The sequence below is a fragment of the Megascapheus bottae genome, chromosome 22, assembly GCF_031878675.1.
Source record: "Megascapheus bottae isolate mThoBot1 chromosome 22, mThoBot2.hap1, whole genome shotgun sequence".
In the NCBI taxonomy this organism is placed as follows: Eukaryota; Metazoa; Chordata; class Mammalia; order Rodentia; family Geomyidae; genus Megascapheus; species Megascapheus bottae.
In genome coordinates this window covers 613,595-635,732 of record NC_143530.1, presented here as the reverse complement: position 1 = coordinate 635,732, position 22,138 = coordinate 613,595, and the positions used below count along the sequence as shown (strand labels likewise).

The 22,138-nt window shown below is 41.8% G+C and overlaps 1 protein-coding gene across 1 annotated transcript in view; it reads right to left on the bottom strand.

The window, feature by feature from the left end:
- Nucleotides 1-6,332: 6,332 nt before the first annotated feature.
- Khdrbs2 (KH RNA binding domain containing, signal transduction associated 2) overlaps nt 6,333-22,138 on the bottom strand; it is a 245,294-nt gene continuing 229,488 nt past the window's right edge. The window contains exon 11 of the transcript XR_016539267.1: nt 6,333-6,426. The gene's annotated coding sequence lies outside the window, so the exon portion shown is untranslated. The remainder of the gene's footprint in view (nt 6,427-22,138) is intronic.

Here is a 22,138-nt window from a genome sequence, read left to right as displayed (position 1 = left end):
TCTCCTGCCACAACGACATGGGTCTCCTGGGAGCCCTGAGATTTGGGGCACATCTGCGTCTGCTCTGCCACTTAGTGCCACACAGCTCTGGGAAGCCACTTGCGGCATGCACACAGAAGTCCATTCTAGAGTGGCCTCTGCAGTGCTCCCCTCTCCGTCTGCTGGGAAGGCGTTCTCCATAGATGCTCTCCATAGATGCTGCCGACCAAGTCCTGAACTGAATGCCCTGCTGCCTCTGCTGGGTTTCCACACAGAATTGTCACATTAACATTTACATGCTCCAAGGGTATTTCTACAAGGTGAAAATAAAAAAACAAAAACACCCATTGAGCTGAGAAGACCTGTGATTTGATTGCCCTTATTCTACCCAGGTTTTGTTACCTGCCCATCACCTCACAAATACTGACTGCTACCTCTCCTGACCATAACTTACATTTGTCACTTGCCTCCCCCCCCCAGGTAGTTTTCCAAAATGCTTTCCTCCACTTAGTTGTATCAGCCGCCATACCTCTGTCAACTTCCTTGATTTCCTCAATTGTGAGTTTCTCATTAACCAGATACACACAGGGCCATGCATCGAATTCCCTGCTCACAGCTGCAGGTGTCTTGTGCTTTTTTCTTGGTGGACTCCCAATGACATCTGAGTGTTTCTGGCTATCCTGATGGACAAGGAGATGATTCCCACCCCGGAAGATGTTGGGTTAGCATTGTGAAGGTGCTACAGAGCACTCATAGCCGGCCCAGCAGACGTCATCTGATCCTGCCTGTGATTTTGCTTCTACAAACATGTGTTTTATCATCTGGTCTAGAAAATGACCTACTAGGACTCTGCAGCCACACCTTAAGTACAATTTTATTCTCTCCAATGCTTGACATAAATTCTGGTGTAAATGAGGGTCCTTGAAAGCATTTAAAATAGGTAAAATACAAAATAACCTGTCTACCACTTCTTAAGAAATAGGCACCCGAGAAGAAAGTATTTACCAAAGCTACATTGAACTCAGTGTATATTTGTTTGGTAACTTTGATAACCCAGATGTCATTTGAAAATCCTATTTTTTTTTGTAAAGGTGATGCCCAGAGGGGTGACAGATATGTAAGCCAGGTGTAAAATACATTCTTTGAACAGTGTCACCCCTTCCCTTATTTTCTCCCAGATTTCTCCCTCCTGGCCTCCCTCCCCTTGGTTGTTTGGTTCATTTCCAACATAGTGCCTAGTGTGTGTCACCACTGAATTAGATTGTCCTTTCCCCACCATTTTGAACATCTTTTAAAAATGAAAATTGGTGATAAAATTAGTAAAGAGAAATATATATATATTCATAATCGATAGAAAGCATAGCACACATATTACAAACTCTACTGTTTCTCACAGATGAAGAGTGGAGTTGGAGGTTTGCAGCATATCTATCTTTACTAGAGTTATCCTTTCTCAAGTTAAATTTGTCCTTCATACTTTTATATTGTTACAGCCAATTCTTGCATTATGAGGGTCTCTTGGCTGCCACATTGTGGGTGTTGGTTAAATTTACTCCAATGTGTTTGCTTTCTCTACATTGGGTATCTAGCTGTTGGGTAACATAACACATTAAACTATCTTGCCAATTTGATATAAATATTTGAAAATGATTGCGACTGTAATACACAGTGTTGTAAGTTCCCTATGAAATGAGCAGATGCATTTTGCTTACTAATGACATCTCTGATGTTTATATAATATATAGAATGATGAAGGGAATGAGTGGGTTCCTGTGTTGAAGAAGCTCTTCACAAGCTGTTTAGCCTGCCTGTCAGTGTTCTCCAAGGCCAGAACCCTGCCTCTGTTTAAGGCAAATCTCCTTATACTAAATCATTTTGCTCACAGTTCCTTGGACATCTCTCTCACTTCCCCATCTCTAATGTTTATGCCTTCTCCCCTCCACCCTACACATAGCCAAGCCTTTCTATCAATACCCATCTTATCTGTCAGTTTTCCAGAAAAGACCTCTCATCTTTTCTATTTTTTGCCACACCCAGGGCTTGAACTCAGGCCTTGAGCACTGTCCTTGCACTTTCTCAAGGCTAGAGCGCTACCTCTTGAGCCACTGTACCACTTCCAGCTTTTTCTATGTATGTAGTACCGAGGAATAAAACCTGGATCTTCATGCATGCTACGCAAGCACTCTACCACTAGGCCAAACTCCCGGCCCAGACTCATCTTCTAACGCAGACCACTGCACCTAAAACCTTAATACCTACTCCTGGGTACTTATGCTACCATCACTTCCACACACACACACACACACACACACACACACACACACACACACACACACATATATTCCTTTGTGTTCTTGTTTCCTTCCAGACTATAAGTGAGGAGTTAGAAACTGAGTAAATATTGAATCAGTTATAGTGTTGCCTTAGAAGTAAAGAATAAGAAAACAATCTCATTACAAAATATGACCAACACTGATTTTTTTAACAAATAAATATCAAGGGAAAATGACAAGAGAGCTGTTATATACATGATCATTAGATGAATCATGTTACAGGCAGGGAGTAAAAATGATGTGTGGAATTTGTTAGGATTCTAATCTGAATGAACTAAAAAGGGGTATCTTTGATTCAATGGGAAAAATTTGTATATGGGTATCTAGTGTTAAGATTCTTCCTTTACTCTCCCTTCCTTTTCCTTTCCTTTTCTCTTTCTTCCTTTCTGTGGTACTGGGGTTTGAGCTTGGGTCTTATGCTTGCTAGGCAGATACTTTTCTACTTGAGCCACACCCCCAGCCCTTCAGCTTTAGTTACACCATGTAGAGTCTCACAGTTCTGCCTAAGTCAGACACAGCCTGCAACCTTCTGCCTAAACCTCCCGTGTATCTAGGATCACCGGAAAGTACTACCACCACCACCTAGCTTATTTGTTGAGATAGGCTCTAATTAAATTTTTGCTTGGTCTCAAATCACCATCATTTCAATCCTGCCTCTGAAGTAGCTAGTGTTATTGGCCTGGGCCACTGCCCCCCCCCCACACCTTGTGTGTGTGTATGTGTGTGTGTTTCCCTATAGAACACTTAGTAACACCCTACTGCCTGGCTTAAGCAGAGTTGTGACAGCAAGGGCAAGTGACTCTGCTGGTCTGTGTGGGTGATTAGGAAGCATCCTCATGTTACTTTACTGTATCGTGTTTGAGTTTGCATGTACAAGTTGTGTAAGTATGGCAGATTTTCAATCTCTTTGAGCATTAGTCTCTTTATTCATAAAACAGAGAAAGACTAGTGTCGATTTATAAGGTAGTTGCAAAGATTAATTCACTGGGTCAAGTGCTCAGCACAAGCTTCAGTGACCCCATGTGTGATCATGGCTGCCGCCCAGCTAGAAACCTTAATATCCTTGGTGGCTGTGGGCTTCAGCCATGTTGTGCAAATGTCTTTCTACAAGAATACTGAACCCGCTCCCAGGGTGCCAGATGCTCTGTGTCAGTCACTGTCCGGAGCCCTCGACCCCCAGCAATGGACAGGTTGGCAAATGGCTTCAAAGCAACATTGCACAGTGTGTGTCTGTCCCTCTGAAAAATGCAATGTTTTCCTTTTGTGTTATTTGAGTTCAAGGAAAAATAGATGAAGTCTTTTTCATCTCTGGAGGGCCATTTATTTAATAAGAAAACATTTTTATGGACATTTTTCTGGGTATGCCATAAAAGAATAGCATTTGAGGCTGGCACTGTGTGTGTGTGTGGCATGAGTGAGGCTCTCTCAGACATTAAGAAAAACAAAAAAAGGAGAAAACAATACTTTTTGGCAATTCCAGGAAATAGGGAGATGCATCAATATGTTATTGATTTGTCCACTCTTAAAGAAGAGTAATCTGATTACTGGAATTTGTAAAGTTGTGGAAAATCTTTACTTTTTGCTCAAAACAGTCCCTAAGTTCCTTCTACTCAGAGCACCAATCTCCCCCGAGAGACTCACTTCCTTCCTATGAACCAGAAAATGTGATTAGGTGTGTGGGCTCTGGTACAGCTAAATGTTCACATCAGGAAAGAACAAGTGTAAAGTGTACACAGTCGACATGTGGTATGCATTTAAATATGTTATCTACCATATTTACGATCTTAACTTTTATGATTTTAAGGATAAAATCAGATCACTGTGGAGTGTTTGTGAATGACTTCCATAAATAGTCACTGTGAAAACGTGCTCATTGGTAATGACAAATGAATGTGTGTTTATATGTGATTTTCACTTAGGTTTATAATTTTTTTTTGCCAGTCCTGGGCTTGGGCTCAGGGCCTGAGTACTGTCCTTGGACTTTTTCAAGGCTTAGCACTCTACCACTTGAGCCTCAGCACCACTTCCAGCTTTTTTCAATGTATGTGGTACCGAGGAATCAAACCTGGGTCTTTGTGCATGCTAGGCAAGCACTCTACCACTAGGCCAAACTCCTGTCCCCTTAGGTTTATAATTTTACTTGCCAAATGAGGGGCCAAACTCAGTCAAAATTTTTATATAAAGATACAACAGGCACATAGATCATAGATTGTACATAAGTTAGTATTACCTACAATAATAGGTAATTGTATAACATCAAACAGAATTCTAATATTTGTCAGCCATGACTCTGCCATAACAGTGAATTATTGTTTAATTGATTAAAAAATCAATTCTACTTTAGAGTTAGGGATTGAAATGATGGTGGTTTGAAACCAAGCAAAACTTTAAATAAGAAGGTAGAAGGTATTGTAGTGTGTCTATAGAGTCATTCTATGGATATAAGTTTATATTATTAATCTCCAGATTCCTGTGTGCATCCATTTGCTTATTTTTCCTATGAAGTCTATGAAATTTTGTTTTAGTCATTAAACACTATGATACAGGTAACAGAATTAATAATCTAATATTAGGTTTTTTTTCAAATACAAAAGTGTGAATTGAGAACAAGACTCTTAGTAGGAAATGTGGACAACAAACACTGTGCTTGGACTAGCCTTGCTGCTGTAAATGAAAATCCAAAAATAATGCTTCTGATATTACATATAAAAAGAGAATTCTACTTAAGAACAGAGAAGCACAGAAATAACTTTGGTTCAGATCATAGAGATAAAATTTTTCTTTAAATTTCTTCACAGAAGGAAAACCAATTAAAACAACAGTACTGTAACATTTTAAACTAATGCTCATACTATGCCATCCTGAGATTTTTATGGAACTAGTTGAGTTTCTAATTGTTTGAAATGTTTCTATATTATTGTATCATTCCATCTATGGTATGATAGTCATTGATCCAATGTCCCAGTGCTGCTATTTAGTATAAGAGAAGAATTGAACTTCAGATTGATAAGCAGGGTTAGAAAACAGCTCATCATTATGAACATAAAACACATCCTTCCTTTTATCGTCTACCAACACATCACCACTCTCTTCTAGATCCACTCTAGTCAGCTTATCATGTAATCATCCATCCATTCCCTCACTCAGTTGGGTAATATTTATTAAAATTATTAGCATAATTGGATTGTACAAGTAGGTTTCCTTGTGACATTTCCATGCATGCCTTTAATGCATGGAAATTCAGATTCACCAATTTCTAGCCCTGGCCCTAGTATTTAGGTACCATCCTTTGCCAGGTGTAGTGCTGAACCTTTGGAATTCAGAGTTGTATCTTCAAGGATGCCATGAGTGCACACAAATAATCAGGTAATGAAATAGGGAATGTTACTGCTGAGTAGAGATAATACAAATAATGTGAGAAATGAAGACCAGAGTGCCAAGAACTGGTCCTTGTAAGGCGTCTGGATGAGTAAGGAGGAGGATTTTGTATGGAAGAAGCTAGTGTGTGGCTCAAATGACAGAAAAGGAATGAGGAATGGCCCAGTGGTTACTTCAGCGTCTTTCCTCCTCAGCAAATCTCTAGGTTGTTAACTCTTCAGATTTATTTCTTGACCTCCCTAGCCCTCCTGAAATGTATTACTGGCTCTTGGGGCTTGATTGCCCACTCCATGTTGTTTCCACATAGACATCTGCAGGGCTGGGCATTCATCCTTGAGCTTCTTTAGGTGCCTAGTCAAGAAAAAAGATGGGGCAGTGGAGCAGTGATAGGTCACAGAGGTGTCAAGGGCAGTAAATGTATGGGGCATCCCTCAGAGGAGAGGACATAGAAGGGAAGGACCAGGATATGGAGGGAGGGAGGACATGCTGTGAAGGGAAGGAGAATGGGAGGTGGAGAAGCAGACATGGCTGGAGTTTACTCACTGAGGGAGAAAAGCTGGGCAGGAGCAGCTGTTGGTCATCATCAGGTATATTTCATGGTACCAAGAGATACTCATGAAGACACTGGATTAATATCACATGAAGCTGCTTTCCCAGGAGCCACAGAGAGCCTCTGCGAATAGGACTTGGGATTTATTTCTATGTTGCAGGCTCAGACACCTAGTCCAAAAGCTCACTAGAGAAAAAAGAAAACCAATTTTTACAGACACTATTGCTGTTCACCCAGGCTAAACAAGCCTATGTTCAGGCATCTGAAACAACCCACGGAGCCCCACCCACACCCATGGCTGCAGGTGACAGCCAGGGCCCAAAGGCTTCCCTGCTCTGGGCCCCTGGCCTGGGTCCCCAACCACAGAACTGCAACCTTCCTTAGAAGGCAAGTCAGTCTTCACCAGGCCCTGGAAGGCCAGATGAAGGAACATTTTCTATTAGGGGAAAAATTCAATCAAAGATATCTTGCTAGATATCTTGCATTCTAGGTGAATGCATTTATGGCTGTATTTATTTTTATTCATTTTTTACTTAATGTTTATCCTTTTTTTGGTTCTCTTTGCTCAATTTTGTTGGAAATTTAATCACTTGGTATTATCAGTAAATCTGTCTTAATTTCAATATGGCCACAAAAACAATTTTCCAAGAGGAATAAGCTCTCACTGGTGAGCACTGATGGTTTCCTACATGCTCGGCAATGTTCTGAGGTCTCACATATGCTCTTATTCACATCACTGAGAAACAGCAGCTCCTGTGGTCTATGCCTCACAGCCAAGGAGACAAAGGAAAGGCAAGGCTGCGTACTTCCCCACAACCCCAGGCTGGCAGCCAGCAAGTAGCGAGCCAGAACTTGAAACCAGGTGGTCACATTCAGAGTACCTTCGGCAGCAATCATGCTCAAATCTTTCTTTGCCATCAGACTTTATTATGGAGAACAGAGTGTGTGTGTAGCAGGCAGATTCTGAAGATGTCTGGGTTCTACCAGCAGAGAAGAAATAAGACAGGGAAAGAGAAGACAGATGTAGAGCAGCATGCCTGGAGTGCCACGTGCTTGCTTGTCACCACCTGGGAATCTACACGTAAGGGTCCTCGGAAAAGATTGATTGTTTTCATTAGTGGAGATCTCCAGCAGCAGACAGCAGAGAGCACTTCCTCTTCTTTACACTCTGCAGGTGAAAACCTTGTTCTAGGATAAGACTGATTATAAACATGTGCAATGACAGCACAGAGAGAAGAAAAGCACTCCTTTTTAACCTACGCTATCTAGTTTCTGTAAGGCTTGCCGAAAGGAAACTCCACACAGTTTAAGAGGCGAAGGTTTATTGAGAGAGAGAAAGAGAGAAAACAGACCTACAGCCGCACAAGATGGAGTCAGGCGGAAGAAAAAGAGCTTATGGCCAGAAGTGAGACATTATATGGGGGGGGGGACAGCGGAAGCGGTTGTGACCTCAGAGGATGAGGAAATACTTCAGACTGGGGGATCTCCCACTGGGGGACATGACAGTTGTCAGGGTTACAGTCTGGGCAGGGATTTCCAGGGTGCACAGAACACCAAGGGAAGGAATCATTTCTCCCAGGCAGATCTAACATTCCCACCTTCTGATAGTTATAAAGGGGCGCTGACTCTTTCTGGCTACTTCCTGCTGACAAGGGGCATCGACACTGAGGGCAGAAGGCGGGGATGCTGTCCGTCCAGAAGGAGCAGTAAAAGTTCCATGGTAGTGAACGTGCATATGTGTCCTTGGATGAAATTCAAAAGAAGTCTTAAGAGGCAGGGGTGCATTCTTCTTCAGGGATACGAGATACGTTGGCGTCATAAAAGGGGCAAGAGCAGGAACTTTTTTTCACTCTTGACAGAAGAAACCACTGTGGCTGTCCTTTGAGCTAAACTGCAGTGGGAGCGGTCAGCAGGACCTGATGAGGGCCTGTCCATTTAGGATGTAAACCAGACAGATGAAGGGTCTTAAGAAAGACTCGATCCTCAGGCAAAATTGGGGGAGAAGGAAAAGGGCTTTAAGGGGCTGAGGGAGCCTTGGATATGGGACAGTGGGGTAAGATTAGAAAGGAATGTTCAGGAGAAGAGGGTTTATTGCGTGAGGAAAGAGCAGACTCCTGCCACCCAAGATGGAGTCTGGGCGAGCAAGAGGGCTTAGGGCAGGAAGTGAGAGATTATATAGGAGGAGGGGAATAGACACAGCGGAAGTGGATATGACCTCAGAGGATGGGGAAATACCTCAGTGGGGACCTCCCACTGCCCCCAGGCAGGGTTACAGGTGCTGGGCGGGGATTTCCAGGGTGCAAGGGGAGAGAGCCAAGGGAAGAAGTCATTTCTTCCAGGCAGACCTAACATTCCCGCCTTCTGATAGTTGTAAAGGGGGAGTTAGCAGGTCTGAGAAGTCCTTGTTTAAGAAGAGAAGGATGATGGGATTTGGTGGTAATCCAGGTGGCTTTGGGAGTCAGGGTGGGTTTGGTAACAGTAGAGGGGGTGGAGCTGGCTTGGGAAATAATCAGGGTAGCAATATGGGGGGAGGGATGAACTTCGTTGCTTTCGGCATTAACCCAGCAATGATGGCTGCCGCCCAAGCAGCCCTGCAGAGCAGTTGGGGTATGATGGGCATGCTGGCCAGTCAGCAGAACCAGTCAGGCCCATCAGGCAATAACCAAAGCCAAGGGAAGGAATCATTTCTCCCAGGCAGGCCTAACAGTTTCCATACTTTCTGCCAGTACACTTGAGATCTGAGCTAATACTAGAAAGAGTTCTTTCAGGCATCTACTGACCATTCATTTAAGAATTATTTAGGATACTTGTAGAGTCCCAGGCTTGGTGTTAGTAGGAGGGCTCTTGAAGTAAAGAAAACATGTGACGAAAGAAAAAATAATACCACACATACACACTCGCACATGCATGTGTGCACAGTGACACTCATGCACGTGCACATACACAGACGCTGGTGGCCGCTGACTTACAGACAATCCTTGCTTTAAAGAAAAGTGCTCAGGGCTCTGGAAATTCCTGTGCTGCCGAGCCTAGCCCACAGAAACCCTCTTCTAGGACCCAGGCAGCTTACACTCTGTGTGTGGCCAAATACCTGGGACCAGCCATGCACACAAGCACGAGCACGCACATGAGTGTTCCTTTTGCAAGGAGCTAAATACAGCAGCACAGATGCTGGCGAAATGTAGAAGACATTTAGTGCACTTCCTGTGCTGGGAGTATATGGTGAGGAGATAGAGAAGTAGCTCTAGTGGCAAAGTTCTGCATCTAATAGGGCGGAATAAACAGATACAGCAGGAATGACACAGAAGGCAACAGACTTGGTGTGCAGACAGCCATTATGAATAGGGCAGACAGAGTGTGGCAGAGCTCGTTTTCAAAAAAAAAGGAAATGAGTTGGAGACATGGAATTGTCTTAATTGATGGGGAGGCAAGACGATGCACTTGGATGGGTGCAGAAAATACAAGCTTAAACTCAGGAAGGCAGATGGAGAGAGCTGCATCTCATGAAGATTTGGGAACCACTACCTTGAACTTGCTTTGTGTGCCTCTTTCCTTATGGATCAACACCATGAAATAAAGATAAAAGAGAGCAAAAACTGGAAATCCTGGAGCAGTCAGGGTGTCATTCAGTATAGTGCAACAGCCTGTATGGTCCCCAGGTACTGGGCTGGGCCAGTCCTCCGGCGAGGAGCTTCAATTCCAGTGGGAACTGCTACACATGGCATTTGTTTGTTATTATGGGTTTTGGAGGTTACAAAGGCTATGGCACCATAGCCCACAGGATAGAGAGTTGCCACCAGAAAGACTGCTGGGACTATGGCTATGTGGCTAAGAATTCATAACACAACAAGAGAAAATGGAAAAGTCTTTTCAAGGAGAGGCAGCACGATGGGAGAGAAGTCAGGGCAGCCTTGCAGACAGTGGTTCTGAAACTCAGCAGTAACATGGGTCTCAATGTTCAAAGTGGGATGCATATTGCTTGCCTGATGTTTTGGGATTAAGAATGTACCTATAAAATGGTTTCCAACTCGAGACATGCCATTGCTCTGTGCCCAGGCTTATTCCTTGGAAAGGAGGATAAAAGACAGTGGTTCACACCTCACCTTCCAGGAGCTCAGGCCACACATGGAAGTAGGCCTACAGACCTGGCCTTCTTTGTGATTCCTAACAGCCCTAAGGTTTGATGGACCAGCTTCCAGTACATCAGCACTTGTGTCTCACTTGATGGAGTCACGGTGAGGAAGTGGCAGGGCGGGACAACTGGGGGTGAAGGTTCTGTGTCTTCTGACATTAATGTGAGTGGAGATGAAGAAAAATACTTCCATTCTGGTGGGGCTGGGGGCAGAGCTGAGGGAGCAGAGCTGTGGAGGGGCAGTGACCACAGGACCCACTCACCCTGGGGTCTTCACCCGAGTGTGGTGACTCCAGCATGGCCCTCCCACAGTGCACAGGCCCCCCACAGGGCTCCCCACAGTGCACTGTGATCACAGTGCAACATGCACACACAACTCACAGGTTTCCCTAGCTAGAAATGCCTGCCAGAAAAGACAGACTCTTTTTCTCTTAAAGAAGTTGCAAATTAGTATGGTATTTTAAAATCTTGGCTTACAATTAAAGTACCTGGGAATTAACTAAGAATGTAAAGGTCTTTTTTTGATAAAAAAAAACTTTAAAACCCTGAAAAAGAAAATTAAAGCAGAACTGAGGAAATGGAAAACCTCCCATGCTCCTGGATTAGAAGAATTAACATCATGAAAATGGAAATCTTGCCAAGGGCTATCTACAAATTTAATGCAATATCCATCAATATCCCAATGTCATTCTTTAAAGAAATAGAAGAGGCAATACAAAATTTCATATAGAATAATAAAAGACCCCGTATAGCAAAAACAATTCTTAGCAGAAAGAACAGCGCAGGAGGAATTTCAGTACCAAACTTTAGACTCTATTACAGAGCTACAGTGACCAAAACAGCTTGGTACTGGCACAAGAACAGGCCTGAAGACCAATGGACCCAGATATTAACCAACAGACCTATGGCCACCTAATTTTTGATAAGGGAACCAAAAAAATAGAATGGAAGAAAGACAGCCTCTTCAACAAGTGGTGCTGGCAGAACTGGTTAAGCACCTGCAGAAAACTAAAGTTGGATCCTTCTTTGTCATCCTGCACCAAGATTAACTTCAAATGGGTCAAAGACCTCAGAGGTAAAAGTAGATACATTGAAAACTTTACAAGAAAGAATGGGAGATACACTAGGTCTCCTTGGCACAGGTAGAAACTTTCTTAATAAGGACCAAGAAACACAACAAATCAGAGAAAGTCTGGATTAGTGGGACTGCATTAAACTGTAGAGCTTCTGTATGGCAAAGGACATAGCTAGCAAGCTAAATAGAAAGCCCACACAGAATGGGAGATCTTCACTAACCATAACAAAGGCCTCATATCTAAAATGTATCAACAGCTAAAAAATGGAATCACTCCAAAACTAATCTTCAAAGACACAACTATCCCATTAAAAGATGGGCCAAAGATTTCTCTGAAGAGGAAGTAAGAATGGCCTATAGACACATGAAGAAATGCTTGACTACTCTGGTCATAAAAGAAATGAAAATCAAAACAACTCTAAGATTCCACCTCACTCCAGTAAGAATGGCCAGGATCAAGGAATCTAATAAAAACAGATGCTGACGGGGATGTGACCAGGAGGAATCACTACTACATTGTTGGAGGGAGTATAAACTCATCCGACCACTATGGAAAGCAGTATGGCAGTTCCTCAAAAGGCTAAACATAGAGCTCCCCTATGACCCAGCAATTCTGCTACTTCTCATTTACCCAATCGTCCAGAAACAAGGACATACTAAACCCACTAGCACAATGATGTTTATTGCAGCACGATTTACCACAAAAAAGATATGGAACCAACCCAGATGCCCCTCAGCTGATGAGTGGATCAACAAGATGTGGTATTTGTACACAATGGAATTCTGTGCTGCTGTCAGAAAGAATGACATCACCCCATTTGTAAGGAAATGGAAAGACTTAGAAAAAAAATCACATTAATGGAAGTAAGCCAGACTAAGGAAAATAGGCTCAATGATTTCCCTCATTTGTCCTAATCAGTAGAAACCTTGGTCTCTCCTAGCAGAGAGTTACAATAGAACAAAACCTAGATACATAAGGCCATATAGTATGATGCTAAATTAAAGGTCCTCCAGGATATAGAAACAAAAGCCATATAATGTACTATGTTATCTCTCATCTCTTTTGCTGTCCCTTTGCTATCTCATATTGTTACAGTATTTCACCTTGTTATCTGATATATATATGCGTATTTGGTTATTTGAAATCAGATAGGGTAGGGGGGAAAACAAGATGAGGGATGGTGGTGGGGGGAGAGAAATGGGGACCAAAACATGAGAAAGAGTATCAATGTATGTGAAGTAATGCACCTTCTATCTGATGAATATAATGTAACCCTTCTATTAATTACAATAAAAGTATATGAATAAAAAGAATGAAGCTGCTAATAAAATTAGCATTTAGACTAACAAAATATGATCTCTTAGGCTGTCTTATTTTAATATTTATTCTGAGCAAAATTCCTTATTAAAGAGACATGTATTTATATTTGGTTTTTCTAAAATGTGTGTCACCCAGTGGTTGCTGGTAATCTGGCTCAATGGTTCCCCCCAAATTGAAAAAAAAATCCAAACTGTTATCATCTGCTGATTGCTACGATATAAATAAACTCACCAGGGTCTACTGAGCTACACAGGGAAGCCACTGGAGCCTGGGCAGGGAGAAGAGCACACCTCTGGACCTTACAAGACTGTATCAAGGGCCCCACCTGAACATTTTGTATAGGATAGTCCTCTCTGGATGGCCCCTAATAAAGACATTATTTAATTTTAGTGTTTTATGTGACTAAGCTGTTTGGCTTATGTTCCTGTTCCATTAACTGCTTATAAAAACTGTATACAAATGGGACTGGGAGTGTGGCCTAGTGGTAGAGTGCTTGCCTAACATGCATGAAGACCTGGAGTTGATTCCTCAGCACCACATACACAGAAAAGGCTGGAGGTGGTGCTGTGGCTCAAGTGGTAGAGCTCTAGATTTGAGAAAGTCCAAGGACAATGCTCAGGCTCTGAGTTCAAGCCCCAGGACTGGCAAAACAAAACCAAAACTGTTTAATAATGTTTATTTTCAGTATGTTCTGTCCTGACTGAGACATTTTGTAGGGAGGCTGATATACACCACAATCCTGAGATAGCCAGTATGTCCATGCCCAAGGGGGGAATTGAATCCTCTCCTGACACAGCACTTGCTCAGCTCACTCTGTAGCCAATATGGTTGCTACAATTCTGCTAAACAACTTAGAAGTTTTGGGGGTTCTTCCTAACTCAAGCTGTCTGTCAGTGAGTAATCCTTCAGGGTGAGAGGCCTATTTATTTGAGATCTTTGTAACCTAGAGCCAGGTCAATTGACACAACAGTAGTGGAGGAGGAGGGACAGCAGTGGCTTTGGTCAGCAAGGCCATAGCTCAGATCACAGATGTCCCGTATTCTGACAATAGCTTTTGCCAAGCACCATCTTGCAATTCTCACCAAATTTTCTGTAATACTCAGATAAGCATGTGCTTTTCCTAAAATTGTCCCTCAGCGAATGCATTTCTTCTGTGCTTTACAGTGTCTGACCAGAAAGTGCTCAGTGATCTCAACTTTCCCATATTTTGCATATTTTGTCCCTATGAAACCATTTCCAAGTGCATTGTGAAGGTGAGTATCTCTCAACATTCTCTGTATCACAACCAAAGATAGGGATGCTGGTGATACCTTGGTGACTTTAGTGCCTCCTGTGGAGCCTGATCTAGGAAGAGTGTTGACCAGTTGTCTGGGGCATACACGTGAAAGAATTCTTGATGCTGACATGCTTGCAACACTTTTTCCTCTTCCTCCTGTCTTCTTTAGTCTTTTTCTGGGAAAGAGGTAGCCTACAAGCTTACTCTTAAAAGGTATTAGGAAAGTCTTTGGTAACTATGTTTACAATTTACATAAAAAGGATAGGAGAAAGGAAAAATAAAAATCCACAGTCTCCCCTTTATAAAGACTTTATTTTATTTTTACAAAGTAGAATAAATTATTTTATAAAATACAAAAACATGAGAAGGGGTATCAATGTTCTAGAAGTAATTTACCCACTACTGATGAATGTAACTGTAACCCTTGTGTACATTACCCTGACAATAAAATACAATAAAAATAAGAAATATACAAAGTCTAAGCTATGGGTGTTAATATGCCATGATGAATGATGCTATTAGTGTTACGTAACCAGAAGTATTGAGACAGATATATTTAAGTGTTATATACATTTTTTCTATTAAATGCTGCATGTTATATACTTTCTCTATTAGTCTAATAGAGAGTATATTTTGAAAAGATGTAGGAATTACTAAATCATTCATAAGTCATATACTCTGCAAGTGGAGACAGTTTAAGGATTTGTTTTGATAAATTTTGAGTAATGTCCCGCTTTGATAGATAATCAGTAGGTGATACTTGTCTCTATACTTTGATTTTTTAAAGAAGGAAAAATAAAATTGTTAAAAACTGTCTAAGCAATAATATTGTATATGGGGTAAGAATATGATATTGGAAACTTATAAAGGGGTACACACACATTTTACTTAAATCTGGAATAAAAATCTTATTTACTTAAGTTCTGATAAGAGCTGAACATCATTTGAAGAAACAAGAAGCAAATATACTACCATTAAAGGTATTATAAAATCAACACTTACATAATATACAAGATATCATTTTATTTGTACTTGGAATCATAAAGATTTTTTAGACAAAGTCTTGATATGTAGCCCAACTGACCGTCAAACTTGGAACACTCCTATTCAGCTTGCTAAGTCCTTGAATACAGGGATACGCAACCACAACTGGCCTCAAAGCTCAATTTTTACTCTAATACTTTGTGAACTTTGTTTCCATTGTAATACATAGGCCTAGGGAAATTAACGGGCTGTGCCTGAAATTTCTTTACTATTCTGTTTTCTTATTTGTATAGTACTTAAGGCAATCAAAAATAACTATTTTAATGAATCAGTAGTTGAATGTTTATGTTTTGAAGTTGTCCATAGTCTTAATCTTTACTAAGACATAGAAATCATCTGAGAACTCAGGTAACTGTCATTTCTTTCATTTTCTTTTCTGGCCCTGGGTTTGAACTCAGGGCCTGGGCACTGTCCCTGAGGCTCTTTGTGCTAAAGGCTAGCACTCTACCACTTGAGCCACAGCACGATTTCTGTTTTTTATTTTTTTCTGGGTAACTGATTGGAGATAAGAATCTTGTGGACTTTTCTTTCCACGCTGACTTAAAATTGTGATCCTCAGATCTCAGCCTCCTGAGTAATTAGGATCGCAGGCGTGAGCCATTGACAGGGATCTACACAACTGACCAAATACATCTACAATGCAAAAATATCATTCATCTTTACTTTGGAAGATAAAAAATAATACCTTCTTTGAAGGGGCTCAAAGTGTAGAGTGTCAGCCTTGAGCTGAAGAGCTCAGGGACCAGGCCCAGTCCCAGAGTCCAATCCCTATGACTGACCAAATAAAAAACAAAGACTAGTTTCTCAGTTAAACTAAGTCCATTTAGTCCAGCATTTAGTGTTTAATCGGTCCATTATAAAAATAATTTGCTATATTATAAAATATTTGTCATGCTTTATTTGTAGTATAAAATACAGTAATCTGTTGCGCTCGTAACTTGTTCATTATAAATGGATTTGTCTAGCACATGCTGGAGAGGTGCTTGAGGTGCTGACAGCCTCCCTTGTGAGCTCAGTGTGGAGCTGGCCTCCCCTCCCCTCCTGGTGCCTTCCACCTAGTCTCCTGGCATGGGGGTGGGTGGTGCTGGTGTCTCAGCACTGCAGTCGGGTGTCATGAGTGCATTTCCTGATCAGAGCAGGAATGGAGAGGCTCTGAGCAGACCAGACCGGAATCAGGGCCCATGGCTCAGTGGAGCTGTGGCCAAGGCAGTGGACACTTAAGCATTCATGTCAAGTTAAGGAATGGGATTTGACCTGAATATTGAGTCAGTAGATAATTGTACATATGGCACTTTTACATTAGAAAAGAAGCTACATTTGTGCAGAGTGTAATACGGAAGATTAACTTGAAAGCAGTGAAATCTGTATTGATTTGTCATATATTCTTTCAGCAGTGGGTTTGTGACACATAGATTTTTTTTTCCCTAAAGTTCTACAAAACACTTTACCAATAAGGTAGATAGATATTAACTTGTTAGCCCCAAATCTTTTCAAGTAACTACACTCCATGGATGAAGCTCAAGTCTGTAGGCTGCTAAATGAAATTGTTTAGCAAATTTAATAAAGATAAACTATTGATCTGTTTTAGATTCAAACCTTTCCCTAGAACAGAGGGTTTTTTTTGGTTTAAAATCAGGAAAAGGAAGTGAATTTTTTTTTCAAACACAGTCAAAATACTTGGTGAGAAAATCCAGTCTTTTTTTTAAGATAAAAGGATTAATCAAAGTTTCAATAATATTGGCCAAAGTTTGTATTAATTCCTGTTTAATGATGAAATAACAGCCCAATTTTCTTTCTTTTTTTCTTGAAATTTTAGATACCATAGAAATGGATTCACAATTTGGGTATGCTTTCAATTAAAATTCTAATATTTCCATTTATTTCTTACATAAAATTTTATACTTTAATTTCAATTTTGTTCTCTGCTAGCTGAAGTAAAAAATATAAATTTAGCAATTAAAATTTTGGCATACACTTTTTGTAAGAGGTTCTCGATGTTAAATAATTTCATATTCTTCTGAGACTATCATGCTATTTTAAAGTGCTTGGCACTGGGAATACTTTGGGGAGGTATGTAAATATCATTTATTAGGGTTTTGAGTAAATGTCTACAGACTAGAAAATATCTCTAAACTTGGGATGTTCTTTATTGCAAGATGTATAGGGATTATTGACATGAAAGTTCTGTTTCATTAAATCTGATTTCTTTTGTCCAGCGTAGCCCATTTACTGTGATGAGTAGGTTAATTATCATGGAGAGAAAGCCCGAATCCCAATACAAAGGATCCACATGATATATGTAACAAATCTATCACTGTGCTAGTCCAGATGAGAAACATTCAGTCCTTCCTACTTTTGCTCTCTGAGAGGTGAAGCCTAGCTGGTTCTTCCCCAAATACTCCTTGGACTCTTTAGCCACATGCAGGCCTTGCTCCTCTGCTCCGAGTGTGACAGTGTGCCCTTAGCTAGGGCCGTCTATTTCCACTTGCAATGCTCTAGTGGAGAGCATTTGGAGAGCACTGTACCCCATGCAGGGATCATCTCGCCATCTTCTTCGCAGGCCTCTGCATGTTAGGGTGGAGCTGCAGAAACACGGGGCTTCTTAAAACAGTATTGTATGGTCAAGTCCTGATAGACCAATAACAGTCCCACTTCTGAGGAATCAAATCAACACATAGTAAGCTTTTTCTTTCAGTAATTAACCTTTTACAACATGCTTTACTAGACATTTTTAGTACTCTAAACACATCAATGAAGCATCAAACTCCTGTTGAGAATCTTTATAGAGCTAATGCTTCTAATAGAGCTTAGGTTACATTTACACAAGAGTGGATGATGTAAATTTTCATTCAACACTGGACACATGGAAATTTTCCAAAGAAGGAAAAAATGGTCTACAAAAGCAGTTGTTCTGAGCTGAGTACAAAGACATGCACTCACAGTACCAGCCTCTTGGGGGACTGACACAAGAAGATCACTAAGTCCAAGAGTTCAAGTCCATCTCAGAAAATAATTGCTTCGAGACAGGTAGGAGGAACTCAAGGTAAACTTGTAGTGAGATGCTCTGAACTTTCTGCATACTTTAAATTTCACAAGTTACATGTTGGAATGATAGATTATAAGCAGCAGCACTGAGGATGATTTTTAGGTCTTAGAATGTTCACTCCTTTGATGAATGACAACAGACTAACTTTGTTGTTCAAGCTGGACCCCAGTAGGTCTTTTTCAGCTTCTGGCTACACTACTTCCCTTTTCAAACCAATTTGCTTCCTGTTCTCACACTCACCTTCCCTGTGTTATCATATTTAAACACACAATAAAGAAGGACAGCATTTCAGTGGTGCACATTGTCTGATAGCAAAAGACACAAGAGATGGAGGAACTCCATCCCCTTACTGTGGTTATAGACTGGGGCAAATCAATTTAAAAGAATATGTTTCGGTAAGCAAACAAGTAACCAAGACTTGTTCTAGTGACATAATTTTCTAGTTTAATTTTTATTGACATTGAAAGCTATTTGATTATTGAGGAGACCTTGAGTACTTTGACAGCTAAATTCTCTGTTTATATATTGAAAACTTTCATCTGGTCAATGGTAGGAGGCAAATAAATATAGCAAGGCATAATAATATTTGAAATTTAGGGCAACTAAGCAAGCAAGACTCAATGTCTTCAGACAGTGTCCTTTGCAGAATTATGAAATAAGTGATTTTCAAAAATACTTCATATAGTGAGCAAACGATTGTTCAAAAGGCCAAAGGATTTATGAGAAAATGATCAGCATCACCAATCATCACAAAAATGCCAATAAAATTGACAGATATCATTAACCCCAACTGAGACAGTTATCATCAAGAACACTTGCCAAATACAATAGTTTAAGCTTGTAATCCTAGCTATATGGAAGGCCATAACTGAAGGATCATGGTTCAAGACCACCCTCAGGCAAAACAACCGAAAGTTTATAAGACTCAGTTCTAACAAGTGGCAGGGCTCAATTGCACACGCCTGTCATTCCGAGTGATGGGGAAACAGCAGTGGCTGGATGATGTGGTGTAGGCCTGTCATTCTAGCTATATAGGGAGGCACAAACAGGCAGATCACAGTGCCAGTCAGCCTGAGCACAAAGCGAGAAGACCCTATCTTGGAAATAACCAATGCAAAGAGAAGCTGGTAAAGTATCTCCAGTGGTAGAGTGCATGCCTGTCAGGAAAATGGCCCTGAATTAAAAGCTTCAGTGCTTCCCAAGTGATGTCAAAAGAAATGAGAGACCCACTAAAGATAAAAAGTGTTGAGTAAGGTATGGAAGAAAAAGAGGCCTTATATACTACTGGTAGGGAAGTTAGTACAACCTTTATGGAAAACCGCATGGAAGTTCCTCAAATTAATTACTGCATGGTTCAGAACCCCCCTGCTGAAGGCTGGGGAGACATCACACTCTTGTGACTGAGTACTAGTCACAAGTTGAGAGATAGAAACATCGAGTGTCCATCAACTAATGACAAAGTGTGGTTTGTATGCACTATGAACTACCGTCCACACCTACACGACAGACCACCGTCCACATAGACACCAAAGATCACCATCAACACCTACACTATAGACCACCGTCCACACAGACACCACAGACCACAGTCCACACCTACACCACAGACAACCATCCACAACTACACCACAGACCACCATCAGCACCTACACCACAGATCACCATCCACAGAGACACCACAGACCACCGTCCATACCTATACCACAGACAACCATCCACAACTATACCACAGACCACCATCAGCACCTACACCACAGATCACCATCCACACCTACACCACAGACAGCCATCCACAACTATACTACAGACCACCATCAACACCTACACCATAGACCACCATTCGCACCTACACCACAGACCACCATCCACACCTATACCACAGACCACCATCCACACCCACACCACAGACCACCATCAACACCTACACCACAGACCACCATCCGCACCTACACCACAGATCACCATCCACAACTATACCACAGACCACCATCCACACCTACACCACAGACCACCATCCACAGCTATACTACAGACCACCATCCACACCTACACCACAGACCACCATCCACAACTATACTACAGACCACCATCCACACCTACACCACAGACCACCATCCACAACTATACTACAGACCACCATCCACACCTACACCACAGACCACCATCCACACCTACACCACAGACCACCATCCACACTTATACCACAGACCATCATCCACACCTACACCACAGACCACCATCCACACCTACACCACAGACCACCATCAGCACCTACACCACAGACCACCATCCACACCTACACCACAGACCACCATCCATACCTACACCACAGACCAACATCCACAACTATACTACAGACCACCATCCACACCTACACCACAGACCACCATCAGCACCTACACCACAGACCACCATCCACACCTACACCATAGATCACCATCCACAGAGACACCACAGACCACCATCCACACCTACACCACAGACCACCATCCACACCTACACCACAGACCACCATCTACACAGACACCACAGACCACCATCCACACCTATACCACAGATCACCATCTACACCTACACCACAGACCACCATCCACACCTACACCACAGACCACCATCAGCACCTACACCACAGATCACTGTCTACACAGACACCACAGACCACCATCCACACCTATACCACAGATCACCATCCACACCTACACCACAGACCACCATCCACACCTACATCACAGACCACTGTCTACACAGAAACCTCAGACCACCATCCACAGCTACACCACAGACCATTGTCTACACAGACACCACAGACCACCATCCACACCTACATCACAGACCACTGTCTACACAGACACCACAGACCACCGTCCACAGCTACACCACAGACCATTGTCTACACAGACACCACAGACGACTATCCACACCTACATCACAGACCACTGTTTACACAGACACCACAGACCACCATCCACATGGACACCAGAGACAACTGTTTACACAGACACACAGACCACCATCCACAGCTACACCACAGACCACTGTCTATAGACACCACAGACCACTGTCCACACCCACATCAAAATCTACACAGGTACCACGTGTACTGTCCACACCTACACTAAAGACATCATTTACACAGACACCACAGACCACTGTCCACCTATACCATTGACCAGTGTATACACCTATACCACAGACCACCATCTACACAGACACTGTGGACCACCAGTGACACCTATACACAGGCTACCGTCTATAACGACACCAGGACCATTGTCCACACAGACACCACGGGTCACTATGCAGTCATTAAAAACAAGTTGAGAACAAAATCTGTCATCTGCAATAATATGGACAAAACTAGAGATTATACTGAGTGAAATAAGTTCAGCATAGGAAGACACATCCTGCATGGGTTGTTATGAGAGCAACCCATTTCCATTCTAAATAAGGAAGTGTGTGCGTGCATGTGTGTGTGTGTGCATGCGAGCGTGTGCACGTGCATGTGTGTGTATGTGCATGTGTGTGTAAGATAAACCAGATGTTGTAAAGGTATCCAATTGCCTTGTTAACTCCTTTTCTCACCATTCCTTCTATAACCAAGTGTGAGAGCATATTAAATATGCTCACCTTTTCTCCCCTTCTGTAAATCATATTTCAGGTACCTCTCAATATATTCTGCATAGAGACTGATGGCTGGTACCTGCCAGCCAGTAAGGCTAACAGCTATTGCTGTCAACTCCCCTGTGTAACTGCCAACTGGGATGTCCAGTTGCAAATGTTACATGTTCTTCTAGCAACAGAAAATGTTTTAAAAATTATCTGGTACTTTCACTTGAGTTTTTAACATGATTGCATACCTTAAACAAAGACATTTTCTTTTGGAATGGATCTTCATTCTTTAAAGCAGAGCTCTGATCTACAGACTGAAAAACAAAAGCTTGAAATTGCCTTCATGCTTATTTAGTCATGTGCTTGTTTTAGTTTAAACATGTCAAAAAAAGAGG